General features: G+C 48.9%; 1 long non-coding RNA gene and 2 pseudogenes across 1 annotated transcript; all 3 read right to left on the reverse strand.

Moving 5' to 3' along the window:
* Positions 1-1,724: 1,724 nt before the first annotated feature.
* On the reverse strand, positions 1,725-3,808 carry LOC118575760. The gene is made up of 3 exons (XR_004943882.1): positions 3,777-3,808; positions 1,975-2,012; positions 1,725-1,758 (listed from the first exon to the last, which is right to left on the reverse strand). It is a non-coding gene; the product is annotated as an uncharacterized LOC118575760 (long non-coding RNA).
* Positions 3,809-6,354: 2,546 nt separating this feature from the next.
* The window catches only part of LOC118575755, a 58,955-nt pseudogene continuing 50,748 nt past the window's right edge, over positions 6,355-14,561 (reverse strand).
* On the reverse strand, positions 8,983-10,196 carry LOC118575751 (annotated as a pseudogene).

The following is a 14,561-nucleotide window of genomic DNA, read 5'->3' on the forward strand; positions in this document are numbered from 1 at the left end:
AGCAACTTCCTTCATGATTCTGGCTTCTTCCTTTCCACGTTGCAAAAGATCCTTCCTGTGGTCACTGACAGGATAGCTGTGCCCTTGAGCCCAGCCCCCAGTATTGACAGGAAGATATGGAATTGACCTCACCATGCTGGCATCTCCTCTCTTACATCTTGACCTCCTGTCTTGTCCAGTCTTATCCATTTCCTATGTGGCCTGTAATCACTGTTTCCTCACCTCCAGATTTCCTCCACTCCTGCCCTCCCCCTCCTCATCTGTTTCTCATTGTGTCTTCCATCATGCTGGTTGTCTTGTCTGTCTGTCTCCCTGTCAAATAACCTTAGGCACAGAAGTGGTCAGTTTCTGCTCACTTCAGACACAGCGAGATTGGAGGTGAGGAGGAAACACATTCTGTCCCCAGTCCTAGCCTCACCACCATCTGCTCTTTGTCCTACTCTGTGCTAACTTTCATGTCGCTATGGCAAACTGCTTTCTCTGGAGGGTAAAGGAGGCTGGGAACAGTAGCAGGACCTAGGCCTTGGGGAACCTTCAGAAAAGCATCTCTGTGAGTCCTGGCTCCTCGACTTCCTGGGGGCAACATGGCCTTAGGAAAGCATTGTAACCATCTGGTGTTTAGTTCCCTGTTTCACACCATCTCTCTAGGGTTGTTGCTGATGTCCAGTGTGGTGGTCCATGGGATCCAGTCACTGTGTGCTGGTTATTACCCTCCCAGATGTACATCTTGTAGACAGGCTGCCATCATTCGGGCATCCCCTACCTTGGGCACCTAGAAAAACGTGATACAGGAGGGGATCTTAGAGGGCCAGAAGATAAGGGTCACATGAGTGACTCCTAATTAGATTCATTTAGGCAAATTCTGTGGATTGTTTTATTTTGTGAAGAAGATCTAGGAACTTATAAAAGGGAACTGGGGATTGGGGGTTTGGCTCAATGATAGAGTGCTTGCCTAGCAAGGACAAGGCCCTGGGTTTGATCCTCTGCTAAAAAAATAAATAAATAAATAAATAAATAAATAAATAAATAAATAAATAAATAAATAAATAAAAAAGGGAACTGGGAGTTTCTGAGTTTCTCTGAGCTCTAACGCCCTGACATGTGGATTTCTGACTCTAACCATGGGTACCAGTGACCCATGAGATTTTGTCTCTGGCTTTGGGTATCAGTGGAAGCTGGGAGTCTTCCCACTAGAAGCACAGGTGGCTTTGAGATTGTCACCCAGACCCACTCATTTGGCCTTTATGATGGAGTACACAGTCTCTTCTTGGGGATCTTCATGGACAGGATGGCAAGGTGGTGTTCTTGGGGAGGCTGAGCTTGAGAGGGCAATGGAGGCATACACAATGTTGTTACCCTGTGGGGGACAAGAGCTTAGATGGCAGCAGTGCAGCTGTGGCCACCATAAAGCAGCAGCTGCAGCCTGAGTGTCCTGCCCACACCTGCAGCAGCTACAGCCTGAGCGTCCTGTCCACACCTGCCCCAGCTGCAGCCTGAGTGTCCTGCCCACACCCGCAGCAGCTGCAGCCTGAGTGTCCTGCACACACCTGCCCCAGCTGCAGCCTGAGTGTCCTGCCCACACCTGCCCCAGCTGCAGCCTGAGTGTCCTGCCCACACCTGCAGCAGCTGCAGCCTGAGTGAACTGCCCACATCTCTGGTCTCCACCCTTCTGTCTCCTTCTTCAACACCCCTTTAACTCCTTCAGGCCTGAGTCTGAGTGGCTTACCTTGGGGTTCTCTTTGGGGTCCACATATTGTCCTAGAGACAAAGGAACACAGAGTGATGAAGTCAAGCTGTGACAGGGAGGGAGACAGGAGGCTGGGAGTTCCAACAGTGAGGTGAGGACCTTGGTTACATGGAGGAACAGGGTGAAGGAGGGAAAGGTGGAAATACTGAGGGGTGCTTATGTAAGTGTGGGGTCTTGGGAGAAGAAGGCAGAGCCAGGTGGGGAAACTGGAAGCTGGCAGAATTTACCTTCAGGTTCAACATCCTCAGTGTTTTCAATGAGGTCCCTGCAAGGAACAAATGGACAACATATTAGAATCTGGACAGGAAAGGGTTAAGACATGAGGTCCTGGACTGCAGAGATGGCTCAGTCAGTAAAGAAAGTGTCACATAAACATGAAGTCAAATTCCAGACCCAGCACAACAGAAAGCTGGATGCTGGAGAAGCAGAGACAGGCAGATAAATCCCTAGGGTTCACTGGCCAGGACTAACAGATGAGCTCTAGATTCAGGGACAGACCCTGTCTCAAAAGATAAGGTGGAGGGCTGGAGAGATGGTTCAGCTGGTAAAGTGCCAGCTTCACAAACCTGAAGACACACATTTAGATCCCCAAGGACTCGTGTGAAAATGCTGGACAGGATGTGTCTGGAGAGTGGATGGAGAGAGGAGGATCCCTGAAGCTCATTGTCTGGGCAGTCTAGCCCAACTGTTGAGCTTCAGGTTAGGGAGAGACCCTGACTCAAAATAAATATTGACTTGAGGTGGGAAAACTGAGGGGAGTCACTACATAGACCTCTACCTCCACACACGTTCACAAGTGAACACACACACACACACACACACACACACACACACACACACACACTGTACATGCGGGAACACAAAGAGAACAGAGAGGAACTGACAGATTCTCCATTGATCTCTGGCGTCCACACCTGTGGATGTGCACCTGCACATGTATACACATACGAACATGTTAGAAAACACACACAACTGGGCATGGTGGTGAATGTTTGTGATGTCAGTACTCAGGAGGTGGAGACAGGGGACTCTGGGTGTTCACTGGCCAACCAACCTGGTCTAATTAGTGAGTTCCAGACCAGTGCAAGACTGTCTGCACAAAACAAAGCAAACCCCAAACAGCCTGAAGTGCGTCAACAGGACTGGAGGAAGGGCATCTGGCCAAGGAAGCCACAGGGAGAGGAAGAAGCTGGGATGCAGTGTTGCTAGCAGATGCTTGAGTTATATGCACAAGGCCCTGGGTTCCATCCCAGCACCTCATACACTGGGTGTTGTATGATGCCTGTCATTCTAACAGTTGGGAGGTGGAGGCAAAAGGTTCAGGAGTTCAAGGTCTTCCTTGGCTACAGAGTTAGTTCCAGGCCAGCCCGGGCTTAATGTGATCCTTTCTCAGAACAGAGGGGTTGGAAAAGGAAGGGTCAGAGCAGGCCATGTACAGTAGGGAGAAGAAGAGGCAGGAGAGAAGGGCAGAGAGATTGGGAGGTGGAGAGAAAAGGGTAAGAGATGTGGAGGATCTGGAACAAAGGATTCTGGGGGAGCGGGCTCACTGACCATAGAGAAAGACAGAAGAAAGGGAAGAATGGCGAGCTGTTGAATCGAGGCAGATATTCAAGGCTGAGAGGAAACAGAGACAGAGAGGGAAGCCCCGGAAATGGAAGGAGAGAGGAGAAAGTCTGAGTGCTGAAGGTGTTGTTGTTCTGGGAAGGAGACTCCTGAGCCCTCTGCACTCCTTGTCAGTGAGAATCTGGTGCCCTGAGGAGCAAAATGTCATAGGGGACAAGGAGGGAGCAGACAGGATGAGTCAGTGGTTAGGGAGATGTGAAGGGTCCTGGGTGTGGTTCTCTCTTTCCTCCTCTGTCTCTCTCTGTCCTCCCTCCTCCATCCCTCTCCCTCTCTCCCTCCCTCCTCCCTCCCTACCCCCCTCCTCCTTCCTCCCTCCCCCCCTCTCTCATGTATTTGAGGGGCTGGAGAGATGGCTGAGTGTTTAAGAGCATTGGCTGCTCTTGCAGAGGACCCGGATGGCGCTCACCTGGCTGGGGGTTCGGCTTTGGTCCTCTGTCCTGTGGGGAGAAACCGTGTTAGTGTGACATCAGTGCTGATCCTCCATCATCCTTCTCAGATGTCCTCTGTGTTCAGACCACCTTCAGAGGTTGGGGGAGCAGAGAACCTGCCCCAGGCAGTCAGAGAAGAGCCTGAGCTCCCTCTGCTGGGCTGTGGTCCTACACAGCAAGCCTCCCCAGATCTCTGCTGGGTCCAGACCTCACCCCTGTCTCCTTTGCTTCCTTCACCAACACTGAGTTCCCCTCACTCCACACCTGCTCATCTACTCTGCATTCACATGCCTTCCTTTCTGTGCCTCTAGAGACCGCCTCTTTCTGGAATACATCTACTCTACTGGTCTACTTGTCTTGCTGGACACTATGCTGTTTTAATGACTACAGTTTCTTGCCTCTTATTTATTATGTGGTATGTGTGCCACAGTGTGTATGGAGGTCAGCGGGCGACTGCAGTAGTGGATTTCCTCCACCAGGTGGCTCCTGGCCTTGGACACTGACTCCTTTTACCCTGTGAGAGCTACTGTATTTCTATAGAAAAATCTATTATTCATATATTTATTTAGTGACTATACCTTTTAAAGATTTTTGTTATTGTTTTGTTCCTAGAATTTTAAATGTATGTGCATATGAGTGTAGATGCCTACGGGATTCAGGAGAGGCTTCAGACATGCCTTCAGCCTGAGTTACAGGTGGTTGTCAACTGCCTGATGTGGGTGCTGCAGCAGAACTCAGGGTCTCTGCCTGAGCAGCCAGTGCTCTGACTCCTGACCCATCTCTCCGTGTTTTCTCTTTTGACTTATAAGCACACTTTTCTTTGTTTTCTTGGTTCTTTTCACAGCTCTGTCAGATCCACAGAGGCACTTTATCTGTCCCCCTACTGAGCTGGTTAGTCCACGATTGTGCAGGTGTGAGTGATAAATCTTCACCACAGGCTCACCTGTTTGAAATCTTGGTTTTATTTGGGAGGTTATGGACGATTTAGGAGGTTCAGATTCCGGAAGAGTTGTATGTCTCACTGGGTTGTGTTTGAGAATATATTGCCTCCGTCAGTTCCAGCTCTTTCCCTGTGTTCTCTGCATGTGTTGAAGATGTGACTTTTCAGTGTCCTGCTTCAGCTGCCCACCACTATTAACCTTCCTTCCACAAGTTACTTTTGATCGTGATATTTTATCACCGCAATGGAAAAGTAACGGCCATTACACACACTCAAACACACTTCGTCTTTCATGGCTTGGTTGTTTCATCAGAGTGTTTTTTAACACACTTAGACTTGTTCCTGTTCTCTGGTCCCCATGTCCTCCATCTAATCACTGAGTGTTTATTTGAGGTCTTCTGCACCTAAGGATGACTTTGAACTACTGATCCTCCTGCCTGCCCCTTCCACACACTGGAGTTACAGACACACACTACCACACCAGGCTAATCACAAAGACTGAAAGCTTTTCCCTTGACAGTTTCCTGGTTCTGGCCATTCATCCCCATGTGCAGATCCAGTGTGGCAAAGTGACACAGCCTGGCCCCCCTCCGGTCTGTTCTCTGCACCCTAAGACTGTACTGTCAGAATCCAGCTGCTGCTCAGGCCACAACACAGCCCTTCATCTCTCACAGAGACACTGTACAGACACTGTTCTCTCCAGCAGACCGGCTGCCATCCAGGTCCCGGGTTTCTCACCAGGGCAGTGATTGTAGTCAAAGACGGTATTAGTGTCCACACATCCTGTTCCCTTTCCTGTCTCCTTCCTGGTTCATAGTGAAACCACCCATATCCTCAGAAGGAAATAAAAAGAACCCCATTTCCGCTTTGGAGCCCCTGCCGTGTGGGTGGAGCCTGAAATCTCCTTAGAGCCACCACCCATGTTGATATCTACCTTTCTGTCTGCCCATGGCATCGATAACTCTTAGTAAACTCCTTCCTCCCTGTATTCTGTTTCAGTGACCCTCTTGAATCACCATCTGTGACTGTTCACACACACTGATGTCACCATAGCAGGGTGCAGAGGTGGCCACTCCGTTTGTCCTCTGGTATCAGAGGTTTGGGGACCTGATTTAACAGGTTCCCTCTGGTCATCTCCTGCCTTCTCCAGCACCACACTGCTCAAGAGTTCCTGAGATGGTTTCCCTTTGCTGGAAGGCCAGAGAAAGTCCTCTACATGACTGCCAGACCTTCCTGGCTATTACGTGGATGGCGGAGCGTTGAGATAAATTCTCATATAAGCCAGGCTAGCCTTGACCTCCAGAACCTCCTGCCTCCACCTCCCAGGCACATTTACAGATGTGTGGATCACCATCGGCTGTGCCCAATTACAGATGTGTGGATCACCATCAACTGTGCACACTTACAGATGTGTGGATCACCATCGACTGTGTACACTTACAGATGTGTGGATCACCATCGACTGTCATTGTTTTCATTTTTTAATTGTGTTAGATTCATTTATTCAACTGTGTGTGTGTGTGTGTGTGTGTGTGTGTGTGTGTGTGTGTGTGTGTGTGTGTCTGTGTGCACATACCATGTTATGGGTATGATAGAGGACAAAATCACTGCAGGACTCAAGCACTTTCCTGACTCAGCCATCCCTGAGCCCTGGCATCTGCCCTGTCATCAATCCCCTTCCAGGACTCTGGTGTAGACTGTTCTGTAGAAACACCCAGGAAGTGTGATGCAGTGCAGTGTGGACCACTTACCTTTCCTTCTCCTCCACCTGAGGAACACTATCAATCCCAAAACCCCAGCCAGGAGTACAGCAGCAGCCACTGCCAACCCAACTGTGGTTCCCGGACCCAGGCTCTCTTTCTGTCCATTCTTCTTCCCTTCTGTGGCTGTGAGGGCAGTTCTGGTGAGTGCAGAAGTTGCAGTGGTGGGGCTTGCAGAGGTGGTCTTGGGGGCTGGGAGGAGACGAAGGAAGTCAGCCTTGAACGTGATTGGGAAGTGGAAGCCAAATAAACTTTTCCTTCCTAAGTTCTGTGCTCATGGAGTTTTTCACAGCAATAAAAATTTGAACTAGGATACCTGCTGCAATCGGTCTCCTCCAATGCCAATTCCATTTCCCCCAATAGCAATGACCCTGCAGCCATGATGACTTCACAGGGGTCAGGCACTTTCTGTTGGAAGAGCAGCCTGGGGCTTTGGAGTAAGTGGAAGTTTCTGTCCCTTCAGCAACTCCCATTTACCTGGCAGCTGCTTCACAAATTACCACCCAGAGACTATATAAATGCTCTGCTGGTAGCTCAGGCTTATTACTAACTGGCTCTTACACTTAAATTAACCCATAATTCTTATCTATGTTTAACTTGGTTCCTTTTCTCAGTAGGGCAATCTCATCTTGCTTCCTCTGCATCTGCCTGAGGACTCCTGACTCAACCCTTCCTCTTCCCAGCACCCCTTGGGACCTGTGTGTGTTGCCATGCACTTGTAATCCCAGCACTTCAAGGGGACCATAGATCCCTGGGGATCACTGCCAGCTGTCCTAGCCCAGTTTGTGAGTTCAGCCCAGAGAAAGAACCAAAGACCCATCAAAGGAAACATAGGGAGAAAGAGAGAGAGAGAGAGAGAGAGAGAGAGAGAGAGAGAGAGAGAAATCTATCACTAGTGACCTTTTTGCTTAGATATGAAAGAGAAAACGGGCAAAGGAGAGTACTATTGAATTGGCTACAAAAATGAAATTATGGAAAGAGAATTAATAAGTAAACCACAGGGTTCTTTTCAATACTTGTTGCAAATATATCTCTGCGTGGTATCTTTGCCCTAAACGAGGATATTTTGTTCAGATAAAACATTTCTTTTGGTCCCAGCTCTTGGCAAAGAGTTCAAGGCCATCTTAGGTTATATAACAATTTGAGACCAGCATGGACATGTGAGACTCTGTCTTAAAGAAATGGGAAAAAAGAAAAATGTCTTTTTTATCATTAATTTTAATATTTTAAAAACAATGGGCAGGAATATTCAGTTAATGAATTAATTTTTAAAACGCTGATGAAAAATACTGATGGAAGAATTCATAGTGGAGTGAGGAGTAAGTCCACAACAGAGCCCTTGTCTCGTGTGCACGTGTCCCGGGACAAGAAAAAAAAACATGGTGTGTCTGCCTAAAAACAGAAAGGCATGGCTGCCTAAATTGATTGTTCTACAATCACCTAATAGATTATCAAAGACTGGAGACATTAGGAAGGAGGAAGAGGGAGGAGACTGGAAGAACACAGCCATGTAGGAAAACATGAAGGAGACACAGGAAATGCAGAGGTAAGGTGCCTGGTCAGTTCAGGCTGTGGAGTTTATCCTGAACCAGCACGGGGTTAAGATGAGGTGTGGTTTGCCAGGGGGAGGTGGGTGGGTCTAACCTGGAAGGGACAAATCCACTTATCACTGGAACTGCTGAGACTGGACAATGTAATTAATGATAAGTGATTATTATTTGACTATTAATTTTACATTTTATTTTATAAAAATTTATTTTTTATTAAATTTTTGCAAGTGTGTGTGTGTGTTTGTATGTGTGTCAGAGGTTAACCTTAGGTGTTCCTTTCTCAGATATCACACATATTTTTGTAAGACAGACCATATGAACACTTGTAACCACAATACCATGGGAGAAAAGAGGATCAATGGGGCTTCACAGCCCATCAGCCTAGTCCCAAACTGAGCTCCAGGTTCAGTGAGAAATCCTGCCTCAAGGGAATGACATGAGTCTAATTAGAGGAGGACCCCTCATGTCCGTCACCTCTGGCCTTCCCAAGCACAAGTATAAAATACAATCACCACACACATGAACCTACACAAACACACATGCACACACATGCATGCTTACACCACATATATGTGCTCCACAAAATCAATAGAAGATAGGCAAATAGTGTGAATTCGAGCAGAGGCCATATGTCTACTGCTTGAGAGATATTTGGAGGTACATGAGGTCTGTGTGGGAAAGATGGGAGATGGGAAAGAAGGAGGGGAAGAGGGAAATGAGGAAGGGAAAAAGAAACTGGGGCAGGGAGAGGTGAGGGATGTGTCTAGAGACTGGTGAAGTGGGGAACACAGAGGAGGAGGGTACACAGGACCAGAAGGCAGCTTCTGTGGAAGGAACAAGATATGGTGTAAAGTCTAGATCTAATGGAGACCCTGACACAGGACCAGGTGAAGGCTGCTCTGTCCTGGAGAGGCCAGATCCACATGGATTTGTGTCAACGAGGGTGAGGTTGGCAGGGCGGTAGTGCAGTTTGGAGAAAGGAGCAGGAGACTGGACCGTCTGGGAAGAGCTGAGACTGGGGGTGGGGTGGATCTGAGGACACAGGAGGGGCAGCTCAGAGAGAGCAGCTAAGGCTTGTGGATGATTGTGGGGAAGAGGAAAGGTGAAGTTGTCAGAGCTCTGGGTAGGGGACAGAACACAGGAGAGGAATCTGAGGGAAGGATCAGACATGTAGGACCTCTAATGACATGTATGGTACAAAGAAGCCAGGGTCATGAGGGCCTGACCTGGAATGTGCTCCCCAGGAGTGATGTTGAGTTGGGTCCCTACAACTGGCTGCCACTCTATCACGCCATGTCTTGTCTTCAGACGAACTCGGCAGAAGTACACTGTCTGGTCCTTCTTCTTCAACTTCAGGATTCTGAGGACTCCAGATGTCTGAGGCTGTGTCCAGTTCAGGATGAGCCGGTTGTTGAAATGATCATGTATAAAACCCGAGGAAGAGTTCTAGATGTATTCCCCATAGAAGTTCTCCCATCTCCAGAGAATCCTCATCTGTGGATCCTCTGCCAACTCCCAGGGGAAGTAGAAGGAGAAGGGGATCTCGAGGGAGCCGCGCTGGACACCAGAGAGGCGTGCTGGTTGGTTGACCCCAAAGCCATTTACTCTGTTAGATCCTGTGGAATAACCTGGAAAGGATGGGGAGAATATGATGTCTCTGCAAGGGATGGAAAGGACAACCCAGAGCTTCCTGAGTCATTATCCATAGGACAGTCCTGCCCTGTGTCCCACTGTTCCATACAGTCCAGGACAGATGAGGACAGGGTTGGGCTGGACCATCTCTGAGGATGAGCTCTTTCTTCAGGCACAGAGCACTGGCTGGCTCCTCTAGCAGACAACTGGCTTAATGACAGCCTGCTCTTCCCAGCCCCACTGACCCTCCTGTGGTTAGGGCAGAGTCCCTGCTAACAAGGTCCCCGAACTCACCAGCTTGCAGGCATGCAGCTGACAGCAGCAGAAGCAGGATCCAAGCCATGGCCTGATTCCCTCCAGGAAGTGAGACCAGCAGAGCCACCAGGAAGGAGAGGAGGATCTCTGAGGGACCCTGGGGTGCACAGGACTCAGGAAGAATCAGGGTAAAGTGAAACACAACCTTTGGGCCTTCTCATGTGGAGGACTGAGTCGGGGAAGAACCTCCCCGTCCCCAACTCCTTGTGACCAGCAACTTCCTTCGTGATTCTGGCTTCTCCTTTCTCTTGTTACAGAAGATCCTCCCTGTGGTCACTGACAGGATGGCCAGGCCTTTGAGCCTAACCCCCATTTTGACAGGAAGATTTGGAATTGACCTCACCATGCTGGGCTCTCCTCTCTTCCACCTGGACCTCCTGTCTTGTCCAGTCTTGTCCATTTCCTATGTGGCCTGTAATCACTGTTTCCTCACCTCCAGATTTCCTCCACTCCTGCCCTCCCCCTCCTCATCTGTTTCTCATTGTGTCTTCCATCTTGCTGGTTGTCTTGTCTGTCTGTCTGTCTATCTTTCTAATAACCTCAGGCAGTGGTCAGTTTTTGCTCACTTCAGAGACAGCGAGGATGGAGGTGATGAGGGAACACATTCCGTCCCCAGCCCTAGCTCGGTGTCCTCACCACCATCTGCTCTTTGTCCTCTTCTTGTCCTTCAGGGACTCTTCACAGCATCCGGCAGAACCAAGGCCCAGTGGACACTCTCACCCTGACCTGCTCGCTGCTGAGGAGTCTGTAACTGCCCTGGGCTTCCTGGGTGATCATCTCTCTCCCCTACATAGTGACTCCAAAGCTACTCCAGCTTCTGAAGGAGACTTTCTACCTCCCACCAACCTTCACACACCTCAGAAGAGGATGCCAAGGATCAGAGAAGCCCTGGCACACGTCACAGGACTGTCACATGGCCGGTTGACTGGACTTCATCCCATCAAGTACTTGTAGTCCTCCACTCCACACAGACTTCAGGCTGCCTGCTCGGTGCAGCCTCTGAACTTCCCTCAAAGGCCACGGATCTGCTGCTATGCTCCCAGGGGGCTGTTCCCACAAAGCACTTGAGTGACTCCTTCTAGCTGTGGCTGTTCTAGAACCTTCTTTGGATGAATTGTTCAAAGAAGGATCAAGCAGCAATGTTTCAGTCATGACTTGGTGCCTGGGACATCTCTGACAGTGGACATACTGCCCCATGACTAGGGTGGAGGTGTGAGAGGTGGGTCAGAGGCCGTGGTGACCTCAGGGCTGGTTCTGCAGGAGGGACATCCTACCCTTCCCCATGACAGGGTTCCATCAGTTCCATGGAAGACAAGAGTGTACCAGAGGAAGTGGCATCATTCTCCTTCAGTGACATGTGCAGAGGCGACTTCCCATTTCCTTAGGTTCCTGCATTGACTGCCTTCTCCATGCCTCCCAGCAGGTGGCTGTGCATCCACCTCTGTCACATCTGCTGTCTCTGCCTTCCTCACAGTCCCCACTGTCCCCATGGCCCTCAGATCCCTAGACCAGAGCCAGGCAAAAACACTCATGGCCTCACTGTCATCAGCACATGGACTCACTTCTGTATCCATCCATGCCGCCCTTGGAGACACAGATGCACAGAATCTTTGGGATGAGTTTGTATCAAATGGTTAGTAAGAAGAGGCAATGGGTCTATTGTACCTGTCAGAAACCCACCCCCCCCCCGTTATTGAATGGATTCTCATATATCTCAGGCTGGGCCTTGAACTTCTTATGTAGCCAAAGATAACCTTGAACTCCTACAAATTCTCCTCTCTGCCCTCCCAAGTGCTGGGGTGACATGTGTGCCCCTTTATGCCCCTTTATGTCCTCCTGGAGATAGAACCCAGGGTTCTGTGCAGGTAAGCACTCTAACAGATGAACCTTGTCTTTATCCACAGGGAGGGCTCTCATGGTCTTGACTACTCACCTTCAGGCTTCTGCTGAACTTGCCTTACATTCTGGGGGTTTGTGACCTAGGTCACTGGATTGCTATGTCTCTGAAGGAAGGGCTGGACCTGATGGGCCATATGTCAGGTGTTAGACCCCAATATTTTTACACAACAGGCCCTAGTGGGTTCTGTAATAACCCAATGCTCCTTTTGCTCAGCCTCACTGCTGCCCCCTGCTGGATCCTTAGTCCCAGGTTGTGGTCTCATGCAATGCCAACTCCATTTCCCCAATAGTAGTGACTGGGCCCTGCAGCCATGATGCTTTCACAGGGGAGGGGCACTTTCTGTGGAAGAGCAGCCTGGAGTTTTGGTGTGCGCACATGCTGTTTCTGCACACATGTGACCATGGGGAGTCTCAGACTGCAGTGTTGAGGCCTGGCAGCTACACAGATTATAGCACGTGTGTTTCCTTACCCCACAGAATAAATAAGCAAATGTAATTTAAACTCTTAAAACCAAAGATAGGCTAGGCATGATGGTGTGTGTCTTTAATTCTGACATTTAGGAGGCAGAGGGAGAGGCCAGTGGATCTCTGTGAGTTTGAGGCTATCCTGGTCTATATGTTCCATTCCAGGCCAGCAAGTGCTATGTAGTGACATCTTATCTAAAAACTAAATGAAAACAAAACAAACAAAACCCCCAAATCAATTAAACAAACAAAGAAGCAAAAACCTACAAAAAAATTAAACAACAGAGGTGGATGGTATCCTGATTAGCAATGCCTGAGCTTGTCCTCTGGCTTCCACTTACATGAGCACACATTACTTGCCCACACATGCACTTGCACATAGAAACCTACAAATCACACAATGCATCTTTCACAGCTGGTCTGCCACCACATGTTTACCCAGTCCTCATCCTGAATAAACATGGTCTCCAGGCATGTGACCCTTCAGACTCCAGTTCCTGACAGTGTCCCCAGAATTCAGACTCTGATTTTATACCCAGCTGTGTTTTCCCATGATAGTGATGCAGAGAACAGGCTCAACACTTCCTATTTCTGTCTGAACCATCCAATTCCAGAAACTTTCCTCAAGTAACCCACAGTACAAGTTCTGTGAGCACTGACCCATCAGATAACCTCATTGATGAAAACTGTCCATCTGTCTGTCTTTCCTGTCATAATACCTACCCTTCCAATCCTTGATTTCTTTTCTCCAGGGACAACATACAGACCCTAGATGAAATCCCAGTGTCAAATGTCCAGACTGTGTCCTGAGGAGAGTGGAGGAGATGCTAGAGAGGGCAGAAGGATGGTGGTTGGTGGTTAGACAGAACACTCAGGCTGCACCTGAGACTTTTCATTAACACAGTTGTCCCGCCCCCATCTGAACTTTTCTTTTTACCTTAGGATGACATCATCATCTTCATCTCTCTCATGTGCTGCCCAACCTACCATGAGCACCTCTCTGCACCCCTGCCCAGGGAACCTCAAGAAGAGTCTCTATAGTATGTCCTAAAGACCCAGTGAGTGGGGCTGGGTGATCACGTCAGTCACCTACTTCTGGTATGAAATCTCCCAGCTTCTGCTGATGCACAAGGCCAGGAACAGAAACTCATGAATCATCGAGTGGAGGTCACAGAAACTGAGAAACACACAGTTCCTTCTTCAACATTATATATGTTCCATAAAAAACCAAAAAATACCAAAATACAACAACAACAACAACAACAAACCCAAACAACTATTTTTAGTCACAAAATTCGTCTAACTGAATCCAAATAGAAAAATGGTGACATCTTCAAGTTCTCTGTCTCCATCTGAAAGTGAACAAATGGATGACCTGCCTCCACGACTTCTCTGTACTGTTTAGAGTTCCTGTTGACCTTGTTGTTTGTTTGTTTCAAGACAGGATCTCATGTAGCCCAGGCTGCCCTCAGGCTCAATAGGTGCTAACGAGAGCCTCCATTTCATGATCTTCCCATCACTACCTGTCTGTGGTTGGGATTACAGGCATATGCCAACATCTTAGACTAGATTGGCTTGTGAAGAAAGCAAGCCCAACATGGGATCCAGTCAAGCCATGGTCTGTCACCTGAGGAGGAGCCTGGAGGGGTTGGGACTGTGGCTGAGATGTCAGTGTCCAGGGAGAAAGGGAGAGGAACCAGGGTTCTGAGTGTGGACCATGGTCCCTGCCTCTCTCTGTGTCCCTTGTCCTGGACACAATATGTCATTCTCTAAGAGGTCTCACATCGGGGGTCAAGAGAGACACTGAGATCGATTGATGGTAGTAGGATATTTATTAAAAAGTGTTATTGATTCCATAGACACAGAAAACAGCACAGTAGGGCTGTCAGGACCAGAGACAAACAAATTGGCATGTGTTCTGATGGGAGGAAATCAGAGCCCCCATGGCAGAAGTGGGGGTTCTCTTCTTGTATCTGTCCAAGGACAGGATGTTTCACACACAAGACTGCAGACATGCTCCCTGATTCCCAGACAGGAAGCAGGGAATCAGAGAGATGGTGCATGTGTGACCACCCCATGATGTAAAGTGACCTCCCTGGTGAGAGACCCAGGCCCCTGGAAGCTGTTAGCTGGGGACTAACAGAAAATGTCCCTGCAGGTGCCTGTGGGTGACCCTGAGAGGAAGAGGACAATTTTCCAGAA

The sequence above is a fragment of the Onychomys torridus genome, unplaced genomic scaffold, assembly GCF_903995425.1.
Source record: "Onychomys torridus unplaced genomic scaffold, mOncTor1.1, whole genome shotgun sequence".
Lineage (NCBI taxonomy): Eukaryota > Metazoa > Chordata > Mammalia > Rodentia > Cricetidae > Onychomys > Onychomys torridus.